Source organism: Phocoena sinus, chromosome 12 (assembly GCF_008692025.1).
Source record: "Phocoena sinus isolate mPhoSin1 chromosome 12, mPhoSin1.pri, whole genome shotgun sequence".
NCBI lineage: Eukaryota > Metazoa > Chordata > Mammalia > Artiodactyla > Phocoenidae > Phocoena > Phocoena sinus.
This window is the reverse complement of record NC_045774.1, coordinates 67,089,283-67,116,866: the sequence shown is the minus strand read 5'-3', so window position 1 is coordinate 67,116,866 and position 27,584 is coordinate 67,089,283. Positions and strand designations below refer to the sequence as shown.

General features: G+C 41.8%; 1 protein-coding gene across 1 annotated transcript in view; it reads right to left on the bottom strand.

The window, feature by feature from the left end:
• The window catches only part of BACH2 (BTB domain and CNC homolog 2), a 362,077-nt gene that overhangs the window by 257,805 nt on the left and 76,688 nt on the right, over nucleotides 1-27,584 (bottom strand). The window contains exon 3 of the mRNA XM_032650803.1: nucleotides 19,475-19,587. The gene's annotated coding sequence lies outside the window, so the exon portion shown is untranslated. The remainder of the gene's footprint in view (nucleotides 1-19,474; nucleotides 19,588-27,584) is intronic.

Below are 27,584 nucleotides of genomic sequence, written 5' to 3'. Positions count from 1 at the left end.
GAGAAGTCACTTTTGAGAACCCTGTCACTGCCCCTCCCCTACAGCCATCACAAGGGCTAACATTTACTAAATGCTCACCAGACAATGAGCGTTAAGTGTATATGGGCATGACCTAACGTAATCCTCAAAGGAGCCCAGGGAGGTAGGTGCTGCCATCAGTGTTTTAGGGATGATAGGTTTAGAAAGAGGTTAGGGAGATTGCCCAAGGTCTCAAGGCTCTTCTGTGGCAGAGCTGGGATTTGAGCCCAGGTTGGATGACACGCAGGGTACAAACGCGTAACCATTAAGGACATGCTGGCTTTAGGGAGCTAATGAAGTGTGAGATCAAAAGTAATAGACAGACACAGTTACGCCACTTTTAATTTAAGTCTGTTGCATATACATGGTTGGTCCTCCCCTATATTAAGGACGATGTCCTCATAAAAAAAGATGACAAACTCAGTCAGCAAAAACCTCCTGAGGGAAACTAAGATCATTTTCTAAAGTAATAAGTCAAGTCTCTAATTGAAAACATGGCCATGCTGAGGCTTGGGTGTGGTCACCTGAGAGATCTGGAGGAAATCTAGAGGCAAAATTTACCGAATTTTCGATTGCACAATAGACTCTGACTGTGGAAAGCACCCCCTAAACGGAAGTATCTGTCAAAGTAAAAATAAACCCAGTTAACAGCACCTAAAAAATATACTGTGAGTGGGATTCATATCTCTGTCATTTGCTACAGTACATGCATGTATTTAGCTCTTTGGTCCTGTTAAAAAAACAGAAACAAAACACTTAGCTTTTCAACCCAATCTACAAAGCTCTGACATGGACTAACATCCATTTTGCAGGAGTGAAGCGGAGGAGGCCTTTTCTGGGGGGGTTAACTCCCATCAACTCATGGGTGACCAGGAGGCCAGGCCCACTGAGGACTCAGCTTTGCACGAAAGAGAAATCGTTTGTATCTCACATAGAGATGACTGGTTCCACCCAAAGTCCTAAAAGCCAGACGGACAGATAACTGGGAGTTTTTACTTATCGACTTACACTGAGAAATAAATTTCCCAGAAGAGCATAATACTGTTGCCAGATGATTACTATTTTTTAAATTGCAACTTTCACTGAAAACCTACTACCATGGGTCAAGTTCTGTCCTAGGCCCTTTCACACGAGGGGTCTCATTTTACCCTCACAACAATGTTCTGAAATATCTTTTGTGTACATGTTGGAGCTGAGGATGCTGTGGCCTGGAGAGGCTAAGGGCCTCGGCTGAGGTCACACAGATGGAGCAGCAGAGCTGACAGCAGAGGCCAGTCTCCAATGCTGAAGCCAAGGGTCTCCCTGTTGGGAAATTATTAAGTTCAGAAGGTGCTGGCAAGAGACCCAAGTCATCCTGGGTTGGTGTTTTTAAGCCTTTGGACTTGAAATATACTGGCAATATATAACTGCCAATTGATCTATAATATTCAGGGACATTTCTACAATTTTCAAGCTCCCCAACTCCTATTGGTGGCTGACACAGGGACCAGCAGCCGGCTGTCTGCTTTTGATGTGAACATGTTATAATTTCTAACATGTTGTTTAATTAACATTAAACATTAATGTTAATTACTTAATTAACCTTATCTACATTTTTTTGTTTTCTGTTTTTGGCTTTATGGTTCTTTAGTTTATTTATTTATTTATTTATTTTTTTTTGCGGTACGCGGGCCTCTCACTGTTGTGGCCTCTCCCGTTGCGGAGCACAGGCTCCGGACGCTCAGGCTCAGCGGCCATGGCTCACGGGCCCAGCCGCTCCGCGGCATGTGGGATCTTCCCGGACCGGGGCACGAACCCGTGTCCCCTGCATCGGCAGGCGGACTCTCAACCACTGTGCCGCCAGGGAAGCCCTCTTTAGTTTCTTTTAATCTAGAATGGTTTCACCTTCTATTTTTAAAATTTAAAATTTAACCTTTATTTATGTATTTGGCCTAACCGAGTGGCTTGAGGGATCTTAGTTCCCCGACCGGGGATCAAACCCATGCCCCTGCAGTGGAAGCGTGGAGTCTTAACCACTGGACCACCAGGGGAAGTCCCAGTTCCACCTTTTTTTTTTTCCAAAAAAATGACATTGACTTTTGGAGGAGTCAAGAACAGTTATCATTTATAATTTTCCACAAAATTGATTTCCTTCTTTTCCTGCAGTGGTATTTAACTTTCTTCTCAACCCCCCTGTACTTTCTTTAAACTGGAATGAGGTCTAGAGGCTTGATTATACTTTTTTGGCAATAATACCTTCCAGGTGTTGTGTCCTTCATACTGTGTCACCTCAAAAGGCACCAGATATCAGATTATTCCACCTCAAGCAATGCTGTTTGTTCACTTGTTTAAGTATCTACATTTATTTTGATTTTTGTTGATGGGATATCAAAAAATGGGTAGACAAACCATGGGTCTGTCTGAGTGTGGATTACCTTCTGGGAATTTCACACATAGCTAATCTCAGCCATTTTTCTGTCGATGTCTGAAAGTTTCAGTTTCAAGTGATGATATTTTCTGCCACTGTTCCTTGAAATTCAAATTTTGAGGGTGTTCATTATTTGGTACCTGGGCGCTAATTTATTTATATCTATCAAAAATACATAAATATACATGGTACAAAACCATGTGCCATACTGTCTACTCATTCATGACTAAAAGAGACACTGATAATTTATAAAAACCTATCCTAGGAAACTAAGTCAAAGAATACAGGTAATAATATTTTATACTACTTTTTCTGTTCCTACTGAAAAATGTGTATGGTTACTTCATACTACCAATCCAGCTCAAACAACTCTGAAAAGTGGTTACAATCATGGAAGTTTCATGTTATATAGCTATAATAAGGACTGGTGGTCCTAAAAATGAAAAACTAATGCAACAAAAGGAGGCCCTCTGAGTATGTCTTTAGCATTAAAAAATAAATAAAATGAAATCAGTTTCCAAAGTCTAGCTCTGAACATTTGGCCTGCTCTTGACTTTGAATTGTGGACTTGACCTGGAGAGTAAATCCTAATAGTGACTGTTCATAGCAACTTTGAAGACAAATAATATAACTGTGGCCTACTATGATTATTCTCTTTTTACAAAGTTCCCAAGGAAAACAGCCAAGATGCTTACATTTTAAACAAAAGTTGAGAGAGTAAACAGTTGTAAAACACACATGTAGACATTTATATTAAGGAGTCAACAGCCAATTTTTAAAATCCACCAACAGGATAAAGAAGAAATACAATTTTTGGAAAGAAGTAATAACGTAAGTAAACACCCCCGATTTTTTTGAAAGGCATATCCAAGCAGCCGAGAGATGGTGCTTTTGTTTGTTTGTTTTAATCGAACTGGGATTTTCTGGAGAACAGTATGTTGCTTTAATACAGTGAATTGCATGAGTCATATTCAAGAGCGGACTTCCATTAGATTCAAACTGCACAGCAGGCCAGGGGATGCCGCTTAATTCTTTTTCCTCCCTACCCAAAGAAGGGAGGTGCCAGAGTGCTCTCCTGATTCTCTCATCTGTTTATCTGCTGAGCAATAGGGCTCTTGCTTCAGGCTGGCTGATCTGCTGAGCCACGACACGTACGAGAAGGCTCTCTGTCAGGACAACACGCTTACCATACTGTAGGTGCACCAGCCAGAGAAATGAAGCTGGAGCACTGCTGTACGTCACCGCACCTCTGGGCCTCTGCTTCCTCACTGCTGGGAATCGGTCTCTTAACTCTGAACATCCTTTAGGCACTAACTCTCCAAGTGTCTGCGATTCTAAATAAGTTAAGTGCTATTTCAAATGATTCTTTAAACACCCATTGCAGATAACTACAAGAAATTCTCAGGCCTGAAAAAAATGTTCCTTGATCACCAAAAAGTGACTCACTTCAAACTGAGAGACTATTTCTGCTCTTCTGCTAATAACAGAATTTTGTCATCCTCCACAAACATTTACTGCACACAGAACACTCATCCTAGAGAAGAGAGAAGCAGTTGTCTACAATAAAAACACTCCAAATTTCCCTTCCAGGTCACACTGCAGAAAGGAGATAGAATGCATTAATTTTCTCATCTACCCTGCCCACGATAGCCTGTGCTTAATATAATTTACAGAAAACTAGAAAGCTAGAGTCTCTACAGACTTCTGAGATCATCTGGCCTATTGATTTCTTTGTGTGCTGAAGCTTTGGAGAATCTGATGTAATAACCTATGGACCACTCTCTCCAGAAAAATGCATATGCACACCACATATTGGACGTAATTCCTAGCATTTTACAGACAGCCCCTGAAGCCAACCTCAGCTAAGACACCAGGCTAACAATTCCTAATTTACTCCCATGGCTTCATCTTTTACGTGGAGACCCCAAGTTTCAAACAGAGGATGTGACTTGGCCACAGTCACATAGCAGAGGCCACGAATGGAGTAAATGGAATAAAACTGAAAATGATGTAATCACCCCTCAAAACTCTTAAATCATCCTTTTCACAGAAGTCAGGCTTATCATGTTGCTAGAAAAGGTGAAAAGGTGAAATGTTTTTAGAGGAATACACCTTTCTTTTATCTTAGGGTTCTAGCTGAGCTTTTCACTGGAAAATAGATAGGTTTTCTTTATCTTGCCCTCAGGCCAGGCCCACCTATGGTTCAAGGTTGCCTTTTCTGTGTTGGTCTCAACCAATCAATAAAGCCTGCATAACCCGAGCACATTCATAAAGGGGGGCAAGTGTGAGAGTTTGAATTAGAAACCAGTTTTAAGGAAACTAACATGAGTTCTAAAGAACTCTGAGTTCGTCACATAATGGATGTTTAAGAAATTTTCTGCATCAGAGGCTGCTCCTTTATTTAGGAAGTGGTATAGTCTACTAAAGTGTTAGCTAGTAAAAGTTCTACAGACTTGCTTTCATGATGAGATGAAACTAATTTCCAGCCACTACATTAGTTTGTTCATTTGCAAAGGGCTTGTTCTTTCAAGAACTAAAACATTCATCATGGGATGTTGCACTTACTCTTAGCCTACCAAATCCACGTAATATATTTTGAATTCAATCCAACAAATATTCTCCTGTGAGGCAATGTGACAGGATGAAAATGTGCATGGGTTCTGAAATCAATAAAATCCAAATTCAAATACTGGATCTTCTATATCTGGACAGGTAATATTGGTTTAACAGTTAAAATAATAATTATTTATCAAATATCTACAAAGGATAAACTTCATCCTAGACCCTACTCCAAAATCTGAATTCATAACATCTAAATGAATGAGGACTTAGTTCATTCTTAAAATGATTCAAATATTTGTGTTAGTTTATTTTGACATATTAAAACTAAAACCACTAAAAATTTAAAGGTTACTGTTTAAATGACTATCTTGCCTGAAATACCACTGTCAGGTTTTTTGACCAAAGGGAAATCTATAGTAGCACTGATGGGTTTTAAATCATTAGATAGCGTCCGTGTTTTAAAATAACAGAACAATAAAACAGAAAGAGAATCATTTCTTGACATGGGACTTCATGACTAAAATCTTAAATATTATGGTTCAGTATTCATGTGTTTCCACACTACCTACCAAGTTCTCAGACTGTACCTACCTAATCCTTTTCAAATTACTATCACTACCTTTTTCATGGAAACTTTCTTACAAATTCCTTTGAGAAGCCAAAAATTCACAATGGAAATTTCTTCCCAAGTCCTTTTTTAGATAAACCTATTCAACAGGCAAATCTAAATAATTTTTAGCAGTTCTAAATGTAGAGAATTCATGACTTCTTACTGTAATTGCAAAGGAACATACAAAGCAATTACTTAGTCACTTATAAAACCCACGTTCAACTTTCGAAATAATGACTACCCTGATAGGAGAGACAAGACTTTTATAATTAAATACTAAAGTCTAGCCATTTGAGATAAGCACAGCAGGTTATATAATTGTCCCCTGCACTCACAATACCCTGTTCCCCTCTTGGATGCATATCATTTTTCAGTAATAATAGAACATGTAACAAAAAAAAGTTACTGTACTGTAGGAAATCATTCTAACCACAAGTTATACTTCTGGCAAAGAGTAAAACCTCATTATTTTGGATTTCACTAGTTTCATAAGAGGAAAAAGTGCCCATTAATAGTGTAAATAAAATTCCCTTGAGAATATATTAGATTCTTAAGAAAACAAAATAGTAAGCAACCTCATTTACATATAAATACTTGGAGTGTTCATTGAAAAGCATGCTAGAATGGGATTCTCAAACTCTGATAGGATCTCTTTCAGTGCCCTCTGACGAGCATGCTCTCAAGAGCAGTGGAAGTACAGCATACACGTGACACTTTTTCCTAGAAAGATGGGTAGCTCTTGTGCACATGCCTGCTGGGAGCCACCTAGCACAGTCACTACTCATCCAGGGACTACATTTCCTAGGTCCCTTACACTCAGGCAGAAGAACCATGTAACTAGTTCTTACCACTGGAATATGAAGAGAAAATGTGGACTCCTTTCAGGGCTATGGGGATTAAGGAGTGTTCCTTCTTCATGCTCTCTTCCCCTTCCACCAGCTAGATGCAGACAATCATCATAAGCCTTAAAGATGGGATTATGGGTTGAACTGTCTCCTCCCCCTGGAAATTCACATGTTGAAATCCTAACCCCCAGCCCCTCAGAAAATGACCTTATTTAGAAATAGGATAATTACAGATGTGATTAGTTAAGATGAGGTCACACTGAAAGAGGGTGGGCCTGAACCCAGTATGACTGGTGTCCTTATAAAAAGGGGAAATTTGGATACAGACAGGAATAGAGGGAAGATGCTGTGAAGAGTCACAGGGAGAAGATGGCCATTGACAAGCCAAGAAGAAAGCCCCGGAACAGATCCCTCCCTCACAGCCTCAGAAGACACCAACACTGCTGACACTTTGATCTTGGATTTCTAGCCTCCAGAACTGCGAGACAACACTCTTCTGTTACATAAGGCATCCAGGTTGCGGCACTTCGTTACAGCAGCCGAGAAACCTAATACAGACGGTAAGGCCAGAATATGGCAGGAGGCTGAGTTCAGGATTCCTGAATAACTGCTTAATAAAAGCACTTCATCTATCAGAAATACTTACACTGGATCAAAATTTAGCAAGAAAGGGAACCTTCATTGTGTCAAACCACTGAATATTGAGGGCTTATTTGTTATTAACAGCTAAATGACCTAATATAAGATTTAATGAAGTAATTTAACTGGCAAGTAATTTTTAAAGTTCTTTTACATTAAAAAAAAAACCCCACAGGCATATCACAGAGAACAATGTAACATCCATGTAAATTTTTAGGATAAAAAGGAACTTCAAAGAAAATCTGAATTTCCAGGAAGATATTCGGGGGTAATTCCCCCAAATCCTCCCCAGGGTACAAATGTGCTCTCCTCTACCAGAAGAACAATTTCCTCAAGAAATTTTAAATAAGCCACAATGTAAATGCTGCTATACATAGTTTAAATTAGGCTATAATTCACTTCAAACAATTGTTTTGCAAATTCAGAGGAGCATTTCTCCCGAGTGGCCCAAGTGTGTAAAATTTTACTTGGGTACTAAAGACAAAAATATCGCAAAATGAGGTCTCAGTTCTTTCCAAAGTTCTCAATTAATATTATATTTAATTAATCTGAAGAGATGTTACCATGTAAAACCTTCTGTCCTCAAATATAGACCCCCAAAATGTACTTCCTTTGTGGTAGGATAACTAACATGGAATCAATACACCATTTTTTGTTTACTTTTTTTTCCTTGCATGATGAAATAGTAAAAGGACAGATATCTGTGTTAAGACACAGAGCTGTAATTCAAAATACCTCAAATGCTGAGCTGGTATCTGGGTTCTCCTGTTTATAGAAAAGCTGGGATGGTTCAGCTTGAGCTCAGAGCTCAATTTAGATCATAGCATCTGGATTCCAGACAGATGTGTGAGATGCAGCCACAGGTCTCCAGGTCCTGACCGATCCGAGATGGAGACCAGAGACCACTTGCCACAAGGATTCCAAATGCAGAAAGTGCTCGAGGGAGAGAGACTCCTCAAAGGTGTTTGGAAGATCTGGCCACAGGCAGCCTGCTTCGAACTGCCAGGCGCACCATCATTTCCTCAGCGGGCAGGTGCTGGGGAGGCTAAGGGTAAGGTGGCCAGAGGATGACATTGAATAAAGAGTCTCCTGGTCAGCTCTGTCACGGTCAGAAAACATCCCTCACCAATGACTCGTTTCCTGAGGCGGTCATTGTTCAGATTAAACTATGGGAATCTGGCAATAAAATGAAAAATCTTAGAGAGCACACACTTCCTGCTGAGATTCGTGCTCAACTTTGCTTTGTTTCAAAGAGAAAAACTGGGATAGTGCAAGAGAGAAAGTGTTTTTAATTTTATTTTAAAAATTGTATTGAAGTATAGTTAATTTACAATGTTGTATTAGTTTCAAGTGTACAGCAAAGTGATTCAGTTATACACACACACACACACACACACACATATATATACATACATATGTTCCTTTTCCAGATTCTTTTCCATTATAGGTTATTACAAGATATTAAGTATACTTCCCTGTGCTACACACTAGGTCCTTGCTGTTTACCTATTTTATATATGGTAGTGTGTATTCGTTAATCCCAAACTCCTAACTGATAAGAGGGAAATTTTTTCAATGCCTTTTTTTTTCTTGGTGAGAAGAAATCATAGACTCAGTCACGCTCATATAGGCTACATACTGAAATCTAAAAGAAGAGGGGAAAAAATAGTAGCAAAAAATCTTCCCTGACCAATTTTATCTCCATTAGAATTCATCTTGCTCCTTCCTTAGTTTTCCTTGGATATAATCTATCCAGAACGTTGGTGATGTTGCAGCGATGGATTTTATGTGCAAGAAAAAACCCTTCCCCATTGCTTTTCCACACCTTCCCCCTCCGAGGTCTCTCTCTCCTTCTTGTCTCTTTGCTGTGAATGTGAGGGCTGTCAGTGTCACAGCCTGACATGATTAGTGTTCCCGACACTACACCTAGAAGCAGAATGAGAGCGAGAAGAGTAGGCTAGGGGGCGCAGCCATTTAAAGAAGTCAAAGGGAAAAAAAGCCCAACCGCCTTCCTCTGAGGTTCCTTGATTACAGGGCAGCTTATAAATCACCTCGGATTTTTCTCATTTATCCAATTAGTCTGTTGTCCTGCTCCTGGGCAGATCCCGAAGGTGTGGATCTATTCTGTGAGATCAAAGTCAGTGGCTCTAATAACAGATAAGACAGAATTCGTGATTCAGCAGATTCTAAGGCTGTGAAGGGTAACCATCGGTGCACTTTGGGAAGATAGCACCAGTCCATTTCGAGTATCGATTCGCTGCACTTTGTCACTCTAATGATGTTATCTCATTAAAAGAGATAAATGCCCCGCTGTTCTTCCAATAGCATCTGCTTCTTACTCCTCTCTCTTCTTCAGCAACATGGCTCTCAGCAGCAGCACATTAGAATCATTGAAATCCAACGCAAGGCTTGGCGACAGAGCTGCTTACGGAGGCTTCTCGACCCCCTAGCTGCTCCCCCCTCCCCCTACCAGTCACCCACAGAAATAAGCAATACAAAGACAAACAGATGTAGAAAGTAATCATGATAGGAAGCACTTATTGAGTGCCTATTCGTGGAGCCTTCGCCCTGCCAACATTTCGCATCTCCTACCTTGACCTTGTAAGGTAAGTAGAACAACCCCCAGTTTGCAAATGAAGAAGTGGAGTTTGATATTAAGGTACCTGCCCAAGATTACACAGGTAGTGAGAGGCTGGACCACACGTGAACAAGGGGCCATCCAATGCAAGTCCTCTTTTTCTAATCCTCATTTTCATTCATGCAACAAATAAGTAAATATGATTGTAACTTAATTAGAATAGGTGAAAAAAATATAAGAGAAGGTGGCAATCATCCTTCAGCCTGCTAGCACTCAGGAACACAATGCCATAGGCAGTGCAACGGTTTTGTTTCAACAGATTTCTTATTAAATAAAAAAGGTTGCAATTTTCCATAATGAATGTTTTATACATTATTCCTTTGTGTACACATTATTAAAGGCCTCTGAAGTACACATTATTAAAGTCTATTAAAGTCTGTATTTAGCAGCATTACTAATGTGCCTTTGGGGACATTACTACAATGAAACAGCATCAGTCTTTCACAAAATTTCAATTGTTTAATATTCTTCTTCGGATCTTCAATACACGTGTCTATTTTTAGCTATAATCAGACCTCCTGCAAAATGCCGTGATCCCAGCCTAGAGCTGTCACAACAAATTGTTTATGGGTTGGATTTAAGAAATAACAAGAGATGCAGTCTAGTCTAAAGCTAATTTCAGCCATCGTTTTAATTGTTTTTTTTCCCCCCGATAACTTGTTGCAGTTTTCCTACTGTTCTAATTAACAGGAGCTCCTTGATCTATGACGCTTTACCTCTGTGGCTAGAGCTGGCTATCTCAATGGACCGCTCACATTTATATCTAATTGAGACTAGCCTCTCAAGATAATGTCCCTTTCTTAAAGTCTGAGGGTGGTAAAACGTTACGTAATTATTCCATAAAAAAAAGAAAACCAAATAAACCAGAAGAACATATAAACTGTGACTAATCAAATCTCAGTGTTTTCATTTAAACCTAAACATTGTCATTTATGAGAGACGAGAAATACATGTCTTCTGAGCATTTACTGAGGGATTTGTGCAAATTATGTAGTTTTACGAACTCTAAATAGGCATCTCTCCTCTAGTACATTTATTAATTTTATTGAACAGTAGGAGGTTTTTAAAACATAAAGCCAAGGATGTACATATATTCAAAAGCACAACATTCTCTGCAAACATCTTGTAGAAAACAATAATGCTGGGCTTATTTTTACAGAGATAAAAGATAACAAGAAGCAGGAAAAAATGCCAGCAAACAGCTCCATGTTATAAGGCCTCAATATCACAAAAAGAGAGGGGAAAAAGGCAATTCAAAGTATTAGGTACTCAAATTAATAAGCTGGGACTGAAAGCCATCTCTCTATTATGAATTTCCCCTCATACACAGCAACTGCACCAGTGGAGGTGATACGTTCACAAAATCAGGCAAATTGAGTGGACTGTTAATATTCTAAAGATGGACAAGCCACAGATTAACTGAGCAACTAGTCATGTTTCCAATCACCGATTAACTAAATAGGATGTAACTTAATTGTCTGCATTAAGACTGACTAATTGAGAGGAAAGGGGCACAGCTGAGGACTTAAGAAGGATGTCAGCGCATTCCTCTGCCTGATGCACAAGGCCAGGATCCACTGGCCTCTTTGTTACAAGGGGACCCAGCCACCACCAGCATCAAAGAAAGAGGTCACCGCCCACATCATGTATCCAAAGGACCTGTCTGATGATGCTGCGGGCTGGTGTGGGCTTAGTTCAACACGGTGCTGCAGAACGAGACCATGCCAGTTCAGTCAGCATTGAATTACAGCTCAACATGAAGGCTGGTAGGGCAGTTTGTCAGTTAAAAATTTTTTAAAAATTTAAAAAGCAAAACTTGTTTTAATCAAGAAAATCCTAGGCACGCCTCTTTAAACCCTCAAGAAATAAGGATGACCAAGATTCCCACACTGACAATCGCAATGTGTGTGAAGTGCCACTAAAAACAACGAAGTGGGACCGAGCATCCTCTTTCTTCCAAGTGAAAACTGTTTTACGGTCAGTAGTTGTGGCCATCATTCAAAGAGCTTATCATGATTCACAGCTCGACCTCTCAGACTTGAAATCAGATTACAGTCATATCAAACGCATTCCTTCTCCTGCTCTGGGCCATGATGGGCTTAAACCAAAAGTCCAGCCTTTCTGTTCAGAAGCCTTAATTTCCCTCCCACCTGTTTGGATTCTCCTTCATCTTTTCCGACATGATGCGGAGCTGGTAAGTGAGGCTACGGAGTCCTGCCCCTCACGTCAAGGCACTGCCATGCCCACGTGAATACTGCAGCAGGGCCCCTGGTCTCCTGGCTCCCCAGAATCATTCCTCTAAAGCCAAATTCTCTGTACAGAAGGGTTCAGATTCTCAACTTACACCCCAGACCGTGAAGACGCCTTCTCAGAGAGGCAGGCATCGACCACTGCCCCACTGTGTGCTGTTCTGAGATGCAGAGGTAAGTCCCACACTTGAGGACCCACTGAAATGCGTTCCTGGTAAAGCAGAAGGAATGAAACAGAAGCACTGATGTCGCTCCCGCAGTAGAAATGACTGTATAAAGGGCGAATTCTATGTTAACTCAGGAAGCAATTCTCATATAGCAGGTATGTGTTTTACATACATTTACACACACAGGTTCTATACATGCACACGTTTTAAAGACAAATGAGCATAAACATACTCAGTTAATTCTTTTAAGTTTGTCTTCTCCCTATTTCGTGCCAAACTGACCATCCTCTAGGTTACGATCATCTTAATCTTGCCCTCCCTTACCTCTTAGGAGGGAACTGCATTCCCGTTTTTGTCCTAAAAATTCACTGACTTGCCCAGTGAGATGCACAAGGAAGAGACTGGAGGTCTAATTTTCTCATTTCCATACACCCCACATTCAGCAGAATTTGACTTACGTGTAACCCAGGTGCTACACCTGCCTTGTGCCAACCATGTTTCATTTAGCCACACAAATTCTATAAAGTTTTAAAAATAAGGAATAAGGGCAATGTTTCCTTAACGATGTGGGAGGTGAGCACAGATGTGCTACCATGTCCAGGGCACTCCTTCTCAGGATCCAGGGCCCAGCTTCTTTGACTGCTAAACGCAGGGACACAGGCACAGTCTAGACTCCTGTCTGAGGATATGCTTAAAAATTACTGCGGACCCTAAAGAGCTTTTGTTCACGTCAGTTATTTCTATCGATGTTTCACCGTATTAAAAATTAAAGCTGAGACATTTTTGGAACATGAGGACACAGCCACACATTCCAACAGCCGTCAGAGGGATGACATCATAGCATGACGTCATAGCATGTAGCCTCCTAAACTGTATTGTATACTTGAGAGAGAGTGGAAAGGGCAAAAAACGTCTCGGTATTATTATGAAAATAGTTTTGATCTTGCAGGTGGCCCATGAACGGGCCCCCCCAGGGGTCCCCAAACCACAGTTTGAAAACCACTGGTCTAAACTTGAGCACATCAGCAATATCTTGAACAAGAGGATGTAATGAGTAAGAGGATGTAACAGCCGTTTAAAACAATTTGAGCCATTGAATCAAAGGGCAGCGTCTTTTTCTAGAGCATTTCTCTACTTACTACTGCTTCCAAAACATCAGTACATTAAAATGCTCTTTCCTGGCAATATGTCAAAGAGAATGACGCCCAAATTCAAATCTCTGTTTGACCAATGGCTCTGTCTCTTTTTTATCCACTCACTAAATATCTCCACCCAGTTGTACCTCAAATGCGAAACAGCTAAAATAGTGTTTATTTTAAAATGCTTGCTTTTTTCTGTCAGTCATATACACAAACACTTACTATAAGAAAGTTGAAAATATAGAGAAAAATTTGTTAAACAACAGACATTTATTTTCTACAGTTATGGATGCTGGAAGTCCCTGATCAAGGTCCAGTAGGGTTGGTTCCTGGTGACAGCTCTCTTCCTGGTCACCTTCTCACTCTGTCCTCATCCAACCTTTCCTCAGTGTTTTCTCCAGATGGGTGGGGGAATGGAGAGAGCTCTCAGGTGTCTCTTCTCACAGAAAAATATTTTCTTAAATAAGAAACATGAATACCATGTACCTGTCCTCTGAGAAAACCACTGCCAGAATTCTGGGCAATATCTCACAGTCTTTTTTATCATGTATATTTTAAAAATACAGTGACGTTCATATCTTAAAGATAATTTCACGTCTTATTTCAAAACACTATTTTTAGTATGAAAGAATGCATATTGCTAAAGAAAATTTAGAACATACAAGCAAAAAGAAGAATAATGCTCTTAATACTTTGATGGGTACCTGCAATCTTTTTCCTGTGGGTAGCCATGTATCTTTTTTAAAAAACAAAATAATGATCAAATTGTACATATTATTATGTAACTTGCCTTCTTCACAATTTACTGAGAACACCTTTCTATATTATCAAATATTACTCCATCCCTCCCTGTCATTTTTATTATATGGATGTACCATGGTTATTATTTTTTAAAAATTACTATTGTAACAATATGTGATGAATATCAGCTACATTTTTATACATATCTATGATAATTCTTACTGAGTTCTAGAAATAGGAGTTTCTGAGTCAATAGGTGTGTGTATATTTGAGGCTTTGATACACATTAGGTCCCTTTGAGAAACGCGTTCTTTCATTAACCGTCAATGAGAGAGCCTGCCAGTCCTATTCGTACCTTTGATGAGTAACTTTTATGAATCTTCATCAATTGTAGAAAATGCCAACTCATCATTTTAATTCGTCTTTCTTTGATAACTGTTGAGATTGGATATTTTCTTATATGGTATTTGCTGATCATATTTCTTCCTTTATTGGTTTTATCTTTCTGTTCTTTGCTCATTTTTATTAGAGGAATCACTCTTATCTTACTAATTTTCAAGAATTTTACATACATCAGCTAAGTTAACTCTCTGTCATATATGTTATAAATATTGCCTGGCTAGTCTCTTGTCTTTCAGGATAGTTCAGAATGTCTTCTGATGGAAAGAAATCTTTAGGCTTTAAACAAATACATTTTCTTCCTTTATCACTTCTGCCACTAGAAATTAATAAGGCTCTCCTTATTCCAAGATCATTTAAGTTTTATCTGTATTTTCTTCCCTGTCACTGGTTTTCGAAGGGTGTGGTATTTCTCCGAAGTCTGCCAGGAGGGGAACTTGGCCATTTGCCTTCAGAAAAAAAGCAGCGGAGATTCGTTAAATATAGATTGGTCATTGGGTGAAACCACCCAGAGTGTCCTAGAAAGGGGAAGAGAGAGATCTTACATGTTTACTATCTACCAAATCCTATCCCGCGTCCAGTAACTCTGTTAACTTGCTCTTCAAATAGAAAAAGTTTCAAATGGAGAAAGTTTTAACATTAGGTGTATGTTTAAATATTAAACTCTGGGATGAGACGACTCCTCGCCTTGGCCAGAACAGAAGCTTTGGACAGCAAAGACCTTTGTTTTGTTCACTGGTGAATTGCAAGCATGGTGCATGGTACGCAGTGGGTACATGACAAATGTGTTGAAGGACCTAGTGTTGAGTTATGTGTCTGCCGGGTGTTAGGTGGGAGAACCAACGGTGGTGAGTTCTGGACTTCCCTGCTTCATATTAAAGAGCTGCAAAGGAAGAAAAACTCGAAATGAAGGCAGAAACTAAACTTCAGTGTTACTTTTCTGTCGACTGCAGAGATTTTGATCTGAGTGTAAAGGTAAAACTGCCTCAAACCTGGCACAGTAAGACATGGTGCTGAAGACTGGAAAACATTCAGCGAGAAAATTCTGTCGGGCATACAGTAAGCAAAACAGCGGCGTCCACCCGCCAAGAGAGATAAAAGACACTACCCTCCTTCATTTGATGCTATGGCGCTTGTCCAAAGCAGTAACAATCAGATTTGGCTTTATTTGAAAATGACAAGGAAGAAACAGTTCTCAAGAAGATTCACTTTCACTGTGGGGGCAGGGTGGAGAGCGTTCTGTGCAATAACGGAAAAATCAATTATTTTTCAATCAGATGGAGTGTTCTCACAAATTCAAGGCAGAGAACAGCATGCGATGTGCCTTCATGAGAACGATGGCCACGAGGGAAAGAGTTTAGGATTGTAATTCCAAGGTTGCTTTCAAGACCGGAATGTTGTTCCTGTAAGTGTGCTTGTGTGTATACAGTGGCATGTACTGAATGTACGCCATTCTGCCCAACTGGCCTCCCCCAAATCCCATCCTGTTTAACTTGCCTCCCATTTGGCTATGATTTTCTAAGTAACACACTAAAACCCTCTCTTTACAGCATGTTAACATATAGGTAACACATATACATACAAAACACTAATCCTTCTTGTTAACAAAATTTATAATATATCATATATAATACATATTTATACCTATTAACAAGAGAATAACCAAGAAAGTAGAAAGGGTAAAGAATCTGGACAAAATTCAAAGTTAAATTCTAATTTTAAAGTTTTTGATCAATATTAAAGATTGGAAAATCAGCTCTTGGAAAAAGATCCAAGGAGAGTGTGAAAGTTGGAAAGATGGTCTTCAAGTCTGCATAGGGCCGGGCAGAAACAGTACCCTGGGGAAATCTGTGCACCCACAATTTCTTTCACATGTAAGGCTAGAGCATAGAGCCCAGAATGTACAACCACTAAAGTCTGTTTACGATATTTCCAAGGTGAATAGAACGTGAGGGTATCCACTCTGTATAAACCTACAGGTTGGGTATCAACCTGACATATCCCATGTACACCAGCCTCCAGAAAGGGCCCCAGGTTCACGATGAGCATTGTGTGCAGACAGACAGCGTGCTGGCTGTCTGAGGGCTGGAACTGCACCCCTTCCTGGTGTGTTCCCAGATCCGGGTACAGACTGAAGTTCCAGAATGTGAGGAATGAAGGCTCTACCTGGCTGCCAGCAGTTCACTGACAGGTTATCCCATTAAAATAGTTAGACAAACTGCCAATTCCTGGTGCCCTGTGGCCATTCCCGTGTTTTCTAGAGGGTATCGTTTCCAACTGACCCAAAAGAGAGCTGTCAATGCCTAACTGTGGTCAGAATTGCCCTGGTGCGTCAGAGGAACAACACTGGACCCTGCGATGCTCCAGCCCCCTCCCCATCTGGACACCTCCCTGGTTAAAGTGTCCCATAACTAGGTGGAGTTTGGGAAGGAAAGAGCGTGATTACCGTGTATGTCCGAGGAAGTGGCAAGTGTACAATTCAAATGTCTCCAGCTTTCTGGGAACACTTCTACTTAGGAAATCAATCACACCCACAAAAATATTTCCAACGTTCTAACTTTCATATCCTAATTGATGAGATGACTATCTAGTTTTATTTGTGCTGAGATCTGTTTCCTCCCCAGAGGGTGACCTATTTTTTTTTTTTTTTGTCTTATGCCAAGAAAACCATAAGAAAAATGCTGACCTATGAAGGTTACACATCATGCTTAATCACCACTTTAAATTAAAATAACATAAAATAGAGCATTCACTGGGTCACTCGGGCAGAACATAACCTCCCAAGCAACAGACACACCTACTGAGACACACTTGAAATTTCTAAGGAGTCTGGTTCCCAGCTGTGTGTCAAGAGCCAAACCATGACATCAGGTCTTGCGTTGCCCCGGAGAAACTTAGGGCAGGGCTGAAACAGCATACTGAGCCTGCCAATCTGAGATTTCCCAAGAGCTGTCTTAGCTTTTCACTATACCAAACTGTCAGAGATAGAAGCCAAGATTTGCAGTGACTGCCGTGATGGATCTCCTCTCCTCCTTGCCCTCCAATTATGACTTTGGGGAACAATACCTGCCCAACTAGGATTCCAAAAGCTCACTCCTCAAAGACTGTTGGAGGGCATTATGCTAAGTGAAATAAGTCAGAGAAAGACAAATACTGTATGATTTCACTTACATGTGGAATCTAAAAAATACAACTAATAAATATAACAAAAAAAGAAGCAGACTCCCAAACATAGAGGACAAACTAGTAGTTACCAGTGGGGAGAGGGAAGGGGGGAGGGGGAGGGGAGTAAGAGGTACAAACTATTAGGTATAAAATAAGCTACAAGGATATATTGTACAAGATGGGGAATATAGCCAATATTTTATAATAACTATAAATGGAGTATAACCTTTAAAAGTTGTGAATTACTATATCGTACACCTGTAACTTATATAATATTGTCTAGCAACTATACTTCAATAAAAAAATAGATAGATAGATTTTTAAAAGAGGGTAAGTATTGAAGCCAGAAGGGGGAAAAGGTCAGCAAAGTTTTCCTCTTCTTTGGCTTGGCTCAGCCAAATGAAAATCTCTCAAAAAACAATTGCTTACTTTTTTCTGGTTTCTTCTGATGGGGTAAAGCAGCTGTGCCCGTGAGAAGGCCAAACAAAGGGCCATGAGAAAAATTACCCCTGGAAAGGGGATGTTAGTAAAACAATCTCAACAAGTTACATGGGCTTTCTAAAGCCTAGGAATTCCATAATCCGTTTTTAAGACCAAATCATCTAAAAGCGCTGTCCAACTCCATCACAACCCACGGTTACCTCTTCCTGCAGTCTCTGGAAATGTCTCTCCCCTGTTTCAAATCCTTCAGTGGCTCTCAGAATGCAACCCTTCCCTCCTTCTCTGGGCTCACATCTGGCATCTTCTCCCAGTGCAGGTGTTCTCAACCAGGGCATTTTCGTCCCCTCAAGGGACACTGGCCAATGTGTGGGGACATTTTTGGTTGTCACAGCTGAGGTTGGGGGAGAGAGATACTACTAAACACTTCCAAAACAGAAGACAGCCTCTCACTACAAAGGATCACCTGGTCCAAACATCAACAGTGTCAAGATTGAGAAACCCTGCTCCAGCCACACCGAACTATGTTGTTCTCTACACACGTCAGACTTTCTCATATGCTTTTGTGCCTCTACATAGGTTGTTTCCTTTACCTGGAATGCCCTACCCTACTTCTGTGTCCAAGAAATGATCATGTATGGTACAGAATCCAACTCAAGATGTCACCTCCTCTATACTCTCCTATCCAGATCCCCCAAAGTTGGGTGTCCCTTCTGTGCTTCCACAGCTTCTGGTACACGCCTCACACTAGGCACAGTGCCCCCAAATCGTCTGTCGCCTGCTGAAGGTAAGACCTAAGCCCCATTCATCGTTTATCCCCAGAGTGCCCATCCGGTAATCAACTGCTCCATGCTGAATCAATCGGGGGATAAAGTGGAAATGTTGCAGACGCACCCAGGACTCTCTGGCAACAATGTCTAAGGGACAAGAGTGTCCCCAACACCAAAAAGAACAACAGCAAACATTGATCAAATGCTTATAATGTAGACATGGACTATATTAAACACTGGTACACATATTAATTCACTTCATCCTTATAACAATCCTGTGAGGTGGGTACCATTATCATCAACATTTTACAGATGGGGAAGCTGAGGCACAGAGCACTTAAGCCACTTTCCCAAGGTCCTCAAAGCTAGTATCTGTAAGAGCTGATATTTAAACGCGGGTAGTCTGGCTCTAGAGCCTCAGTCTTCCAATATTCATGCCAAGGCAATTACACTAACAACCAATATTTCAGCTGCTCAGAGGCCTCTGATAAACACAGCTGACACCTTTGGAAGACTACACCACCACCAGTCCCTGTGACGCTGCCTGTCAACACTGCTTGCCAACCTCTGGAATGCTTCTGGCAGGAGATGCAACCTCCTCACACCACAGAAAGTTATCCCATACCCAGGGTAATAAATCATGGTACCATAAAGACACAAAGGATGAGCCTCCAAAGTACCTCTTACCTTGTTCATGCTGTAGGGACTGCAGCAAGGGATTAGACATGTCACAATGCAAGGCAGCTCTTAAAGATTCACCTTGGTCCCGTAGACCTCACTTCCTGAAGCAGACAGCTGCACTGCAAAGACAAAGAGGATATCCATCAGCCGGCGTTCAGGAAGGCCCAGAGCAGTCTCATGTCCAGTGGAACTTTCTGCCATGATAGCAAGGCTCCATGGCTGTGTTATTCAATATGGCAGCCACTAGCCACATGTGGCTACTGAGCGCTTGCAATGTGGCTAGTGCAACTGAGGGCTGAATTTTAACTTTTATGTAATTTTAATTAAAGTTCAATGTAAATAGCCACATGTAACGGTTAGTGGCTACTGTACTGGACAGTGCAGGTCTAGAAGAGTCCAATCAAGAGTCTTGAGGCCACAGACACTGGGCACGCCAGTGTCCAAGGAAAAGCTGGATATTATATGCTCCGAGTCACTGCAGGTACACAGGGACAAGGACACTCATTCATTTGATAATTATTTTTTGAGTACTTACTAGGTGCTGAGTACTGAGGATATAGTGACCAGTAAGCCAGAGAGGTCAGTTATGTAAGGGTTTCTAGTGCAGGCTTTGGCCTCCTTAGGAAGGGAAAGGATCTAGCATGTGAGTAGCATGTATGCCAAACCTAAATGCCTTCCGTGCTGCCCACAGGAATAAAGGAACAGACCAGCTGGGACTTCCCTGGTGGTCCAATGGTTAGGTCTCCATGCTTCCACTGCAGGGGGCACGGGTTCGATCCCTGGTCAGGGACCTAAGACCTTGCATGCCTCATGGCATGGCCAAGAAAAAAAAAAAAAAAAGGAACAGACTAGCATTTGCTAGAGCCTGATTGTACCACTGTCAGGGCTTAATAGCTAGAGGCTTTCACAGAGCTTTTTGGGAGGAAGTGTACCATAAAAGAATTCAGGAGTTCTGTACTGTGGGCCTAATGAAGCAGATGACCCAACGTCTCCTCAATAAGGAAAGGACCCTTAAGGAAATAAGGGTCCACGTTTTTATCCACACTATTGGTTCTTTAGGTAGGTTTTTTGATTCATTTGAATTACATTTTAGAATTAAACAGTCACTGTTCACTTCCAGGATTCCTAATTTGTCAGATATTAAGAAAAAATACAGAAAGAAAATATCTTCAACCACATAATTGGATTTGTAGCCTTTTCCTTTGAAAGATGTTTCTGGGTGGATTTGAGAGGAGAACAAAACATGTAAGGTGTCTTATAATCACCTTATTTCTGTATTATTTTTTTCAGGTTGCATCTAGGAAGGATTTATATATCTGAACCTTTCCATAAAGACTGGAATTTGAGGTTTAAGCGGAACCACAGTGCTTTAAAAAATATATTATTTTAAACTATATTAACAATCTAGAAAATGTTCAATAGAAAAAGGAAGAAGTACTCAGAATCCCACTAGCCTACCATCACCTCTGGTTCTTAGCAGCCAGCCTTGGTCTGTCGGAGAACAAGACGCATGTCTGCTAACTGAGTCGAGGGCACAGAAGTCCAAGGCTGTATTCTCCATATTAACAACTTGCACCGTTAAGAAAGTGATTTTGCAATATACGTTTTCGAAAGATAAACTCCTACTTCGCACACATTACTATTCTTTGAATACAGTATTATTATAAATCAGAAGATAGAGAGAGGAAACGGAAGATCACTCCCTGGCTATTTGAGACACAGAGATTCCAAAGAAAATACCACATTCAGTCACAGCAATGACATATTTTAACAATGATGTACCACATGGAGAGACCCTGGAATTCTGACTCTGCAGCCTAAACTACACCCAAACCCCCTCATCTGTACATGAGGCCTGAGTAATCACTGTTTCAAAGCCAAGAAAATCCAACATCTAATTCTAACCAACCTTAAAGCGACTGAAAGAAAATTCTCCATGTAACGTTTACCTTCGAATTTCCAGAAACAGATGCTAGTGAATTTCTGGGTTTTAAAGTAGAATTCTATACATGTTAATTCCTTTTTTTGACATGTGTATTTGATCTGCTTAAAAACTACAGCCCAACACTTAACTGGGAAGTTTGTCCAAAAGCCTGGCAGAGATGCCTGATGTCACAATTCCATTCAAATGGACACAGTGGTATCAACACAGGAAAGGTGGGCACAAGGAAATAATAACAAACAGACAAGGATTCTTGAACATAATTTCCCCAAGGAAATCCCACCCAGCTCCAATCATTCCACCATCCCCATTCCCTCAGAACTTGCTTATATATAGTTTGCACTCAACTAATTTTGGATCCTCTCATGTTCCCCACCCTCACCAAGTGTTCCTGTCTCATTTTCATGTATGTTGGTTCTATAACAAAGTCAGAATAAAAACTCTTCAAAGGAAATATTAGTCACCTAGAAAGTTCTTAATAAATATTATGAACAGATTTTTTTTCTTTGCTCTCACTCATAAAGCCTAGGATGATGTCATGACTCTTAATGCAGGACCTTAAAAACAATGTTGATAATTGTTGCAAATTGCCTTCAGGGTTTTCTTAAAAGGGGAAAATCTTTTCATGTCCAGGATCATAAATCTTAAAAAAAAAACTGAATACTTTACAGCTATGCAGAGCTCGAAACTGTACAATGCACTTTTATATTAATACTCTTATTTAGTACTGAGATCAATCTGAGTGGTAGTTTTCCTAATTAGGACACCAGATGCAGAGAGGAAAAAGAATTCTTCTTAGTCATGCTATAGTAGGCAGTAGACCCTGGGCTGGAAGTGACTTCCCTTAAAGATACTACAGAATTAAAATATGTTCAAAGACCACCAATAAAAAACCTCTCCCAGGGCTTCCCTGGTGGCACAGTGGTTGAGAGTCCGCCTGCCGATGCAGGGGACGCGGGTTCGTGCCCCGGTCCGGGAAGATCCCACATGCCGCGGAGCGGCTGGGCCCGTGAGCCATGGCCGCTGAGCCTGCGCGGCCGGAGCCTGTGCTCCGTAACGGGAGAGGCCACAGCAGTGAGAGGCCCGCGTACCGTAAAAAAAAAAAAAAAAAAAAAAACCTCCCCCAATAAAACACACATACACACACTCAAAGACCACCATTAACACAAAACACCTCAGCAAATGGATGACAGAATTAGAAATTGGGTCAGTTTGCTTCTGGACAGCAACAGAGAAGACCGGTCTTATTCCATGAAGTTCTTTTGATCTCCTTTGAAACACAGAGAACCTCGTTGTTTTATAGCCAATTCAGCTTATGAAGAAGCTTAGAAAAATCCACAGCTTAAAAAATGAGGCTGCCTCTTAAGTATAAAGCCTTGGAGGAAAAGATACCAGAGTTACCATAGTGGAATTAAGGGAGTTTTCTTCTTTATTCTATTTTTCAGTGTTTTTTTTCTTTCTTTTTTTTTTTTTTGCGGTATGCGGGCCCCTCAGTGTTGTGGCCTCTCCCGTTGCGGAGCACAGGCTCCGGACGCGCAGGCTCAGCGGCCATGGCTCACGGGCCCAGCCGCTCCGCGGCATGTGTGATCTTCCCAGACCGGGGCACAAACCCGTGTCCCCTGCATCGGCAGGCGGACTCTCAACTACTGCACCACCAGGGAAGACCTCAGTGTTTTTTTTTGGTTCAAGAAGCTGGATTCTCCTGATACTAAGCGAAAGGAAAGCACAGATGCCTTTCAAGGGTGGCTGGAGAAAGCCCATCCCAGAGACCAACTCGTGACTTCCACTCAGTCACTCCTAACAAGGTTGGTTCAACAAAGCCCAAGGTCAAGCTGAGGCATCTAAAAGGTTAATGAAATGCAATTCGTCTTTCCAGGCGGGTAAAGAAGTGTGGGTAAGCAGGGAGGTGGTGACAGGGAACGTGTAAGAAGAAGAGAGCAAAGAGAGAATGAAAAGAAAAGGTGAAGGCTACAAAGAAAGGAGAAAAGCAAAGGGCAGGCGAACCAACAGAGCCCTGGAGACAGATTCAGCGATGTGGCCGAGTGTCCCTCGCCAGCTGGTCCTCCCTGCGGAAGGGACCCAGAGACTCGGGCTTCTGATGACAATGCCGCATCCTATGGCTTCTCTGGGATTATACACTCTCAGGGCCCGAGTGTCAGCAAGTGGGAGCTGGAGTAAAGTTAAGCCTGGGCCTACCTGTTTCACCACTATTTATTTACCACCAGTCTCCACCTACCACAGAGAAAAGCCTATGTCACCTGGATCACTGATAATGGAGTAGAGAGGTATATGGTGAGAACAGCAAAAGCCAACTTTATTCTCTTCTTACTCTAAAGAGAAGCTTAAACATGTCAAAGGGCTGTGTGTGTGTGTGTGTGTGTGTGTGTGTGTGTGTGTGTACTGCACTATTTCTTGGCCCTTGAAAATACAACTAATACTTACTACCCGTCAATGGAATATGATGAACTGGGCTTTTCTCCCCACTCCAACTCCCACACCCCCTACCAAGATGCTCATTCTAGAAGCCTTTCGTGATACAACTCAAAGCCGGGTAGCTCAGGCACTTCTATGGGAAACACGTCAACAGGAGCCAGCCATTTATACCTCACAGCATCCAAGTTCCTTCTGGCTTTTACATATAACACACCCTGAGGTCAGCCTGTGGAATGGCCTCCAGTCCCTTCCCTCCCACCGCTGAATCCAGCATCCTAAACTCAGGGCTGCAGCATGAGGACCCAGAAGCTTGTGGGGAAGGAATAAGGGAATAAAAAGACGAACAGATTTTGGAAAGAAAGGGAGAGCAGGCAAGGTGTTAAGAGTCTAGAAGAAATTCCGTAAATCTAGGACTTAGCAGCTTGGGAAACCGCATGAACAGATGAGAGGAAGAGCCCTAATACCCTCCACCTCGGGGGAGTAAATTTCATGGGCTGCAGTAGTTCACATGTCTCTGAAGCCAAGTCCTGACCACCTTCAAGTGGAGTCTCCTCGTGCAAAACCGGAAAATGTAAAACCATTTGATTACAGACAGTCCAATCCCTCCCTTCCACAACAAGGGGTGTGGCGCGGGGATTAAAGGATCCAAAGGTGAAGCAGCCAACAGACCCCTGTCCCCTACCCTGAATGCGCACACACCTCCCAAGTGGCTGTCTCCTTCCGCTCTTCCTGAAGAAGCAGCAGAGGGACCAGAGCAATGCTCCCTGAGGAACTTCTTGAAGGTCCTTCTCCATCCTCAGGGTTCCAGCAGACACGTGGCTCTGGTGCTTCAGGACCTCTGTGCCCTTGTCACCGCCAGCTTTAGGCAGCAAACATGCCAGACCATGGTTCTGCCCCAAGAGACAGGACAACGCTGGCCACCCTGCCTTCACTGTGTGCCACAGAAAACATACGACCCTAGCCAGAAGGATGAACATCTGGCCACTGAGCATCATCAGAAGTCTTCTTCTAGGCAATTTGAAAATTAATATTCTGAAATACTAACTAGCCTGTGAGCTATATTTCAACAGGAAACTGTGATAAGGAAGAGGAAATGAAAGGATTACAAAGGACAGAGACACTCCTGGTTAACACACAAAAATTGCCTTGAGAGCCAGACGGGGAGGAGCAGAGTGCTAGCAGTACACTGCCAAGGGGTAGAGTGTCAGCTGCTTTCAGATGACCGCTTCTGGCATGTATGCTGGGGGTTCCCCGTACGTAGTCAAATCCTAAGTCAGGATATCTAAGTTCAGCGCTATCACTCTATAAAAGATCAATTTCAGTGGTCTAGGAGTACCTTAATTAAAGGCACAGTACAGAAGAGCTCCCAAGAGGGGGACTGGTTCAGCCTGCTTCTCTTGCCTGGGTGGCTATTTAAACCAGAGGACACAAATTCAGATGCCTAAGGGGTCAAGAAAGAATGACATGAGGGAATAGGCCAGAGAAGACAATGCGGGGTAGGGGGACTGGAGAGTCTGCCACTCAGGTGTAGCTCCAAGGAGGTAAGAACAAGGTACACGGCCCCAGAGCTGATATTCAAGAAAGACAAAAATATTGAGAGATTACGTAAAATCACATGCTTTTTCAATGTTGGCAATTGAGGTTAATACTTTGGAAATCCCGTACGGGTAGGTCAGGTTGTATCTGTTATTTGTACACCTTTCATGTCGGTCGGGGGATTCTTTGTCCCTTTAAATCTCCAGGGCTGGTGGCTCCCAGCCTGTCTCCTGACCCTCTAGGGTTGTACTGCTGTGGCTTCCCTGGAACCACACCAGTGTGAATGTCAACTCTGCCTCTTGGCACTAACCTTCTCCGAGTCTCTATTCCTTCATCTGTAAAATCTGGGGAAATTCTTTATACCTCCTAAGATTATTTTGAGGATTAAATGAAAACATGAAGAAAGTACTGTATGCATGGTGTTAAAAAAGATGAGGCTCTTCTCCTCCTCCTGTTTCCCATTACCATTCAGCACCACCTCGTTCTGCTTGTAATTGTACGTAGGTGTTCACCTCTCAATTACCCTACTGGATTATAAGTATTTCAAGGGAAGAGATTTTGTCTGTTTTATGCCCAAATAACCAGCACTTATCCCACTGCCTTACATGCAGTAGGCACTCGATATATGCAAAATTTAATTATAATGTTGTTATGGACTGAATGTGTCCCCCCAAAATTCATATGTTGCCTAATTCCCAGTGTGATGATATTTAGAGGCAGGGCCTCTGGGAGGTAATTAGGTTTGGATGAGGTCATGAGGGTGGAGCCCCCATTATGGGATTAGTGCCATTATAAGAAGAGATGCCAGCGAGCTCACGTGTGTGCATGCATTTTCTCTCTCTCTCTCTCTCTCTCTCTCTCTCTCTCTCTCTTCCTCTCCTCGCCATGTGAGGATATATTAGGAAGTCAGCTGTCTGGAAGAGAGCCCTCACTAGGAACCAAATGGGCTGGCACCTTGATCTTGGACTTACCAGCCTCCAGAACTGTGAGAAATAAACTGCTGTTTAGCTTCCCAGTCTACGGTATTCTGTTACAGCAGGCTAAATTGCTGGTGACAAACATTTAGGAAGATCTTCCTTAAATCTGGCACCAACTGAGCCTTTTCTTCTCATTTTATGTTCTTCCGATGCTTTAATGACAATATCTATATCTACTCCTCACTTGGCCAGAATATTTTGAGACCAAATGAAAAAACAGGTTCAAATTAAGAATGAAATACTGAGGAGTTTTCTCTTAAGAAGTGTGGCATCACTTTTAGGTCAGCAGCATACTATTTGGGCACTCTTTGCATGCTTCAGAAGAAAAAAATTAAACATAAGCAATTTCATCACCCTACTAATAAATAAAGAATCATGCCTTAATTTTAGCATCCTCAACTCACGTTTGCCAACAGCGTATGTCACTGCCGGCAGTGTACCTGGTGGCTGGCCACAGGTGGAGGCAAATCCCCAGTCCATTTGTCCACTTTGGATTGAGACGGCTGACTTGTATTCCTCTAGGACAAAGGTTTACTAACCATGACTGACTTACCCAGGTTTCTTTGATGTTATGCTGAAAGAATCCCAGAGACCTTCAAACAATCTCAGCTTCCTTCTCCCTTGGGGGGTTTGCTGAACAACTCAGGCAAACACATTTCCTGTGATTTGGTGAGAAGCTAAAATAACTCAACAGACAGCCTAGTCAGCGGGGGACTTCAGAATGACCCACTGAAAAGGAAGACGACGGAAATCACTATGAAGCTATCTCTTTCCAGAAGCTCAAGGGGACCAGCTATCTCTCCAATAAAAGGTTTCTAATTAAGGGATTTAAATATTCTCAATAATACCTTGAGGATAGATAGGTCGTAGTGAGAGGCAATCGCCTTATTGGGAGCAGAGCGCTTACAGTGAAACTCATGTGTTTAGCAAGTCAGACTGGGTGTGATGCCTTGTTCCTCTGGGAAGAAACAATCCTCAAGCTCAATTTGCCACGATGGGCCCCTGTCGAAAGCAATCTCAGGGATTCTCTGTTGACCTCTGCTTCCCTGAGGCTCACATTCTGTCCTTTCCAACACCAGCTTCTCCGCAGTGTGGCTTGTTCTTTGTGAGGGCACCCTGTGTCCTAAAGTTTGCTTCTGCCAGGGCCCTGGGGCTCTCAGTGCTCTCAAACGAGTTTAGCGTCAAAATAACTGAAGTTCCCACACCTTGCAGGTAGTGTAACTAGGGA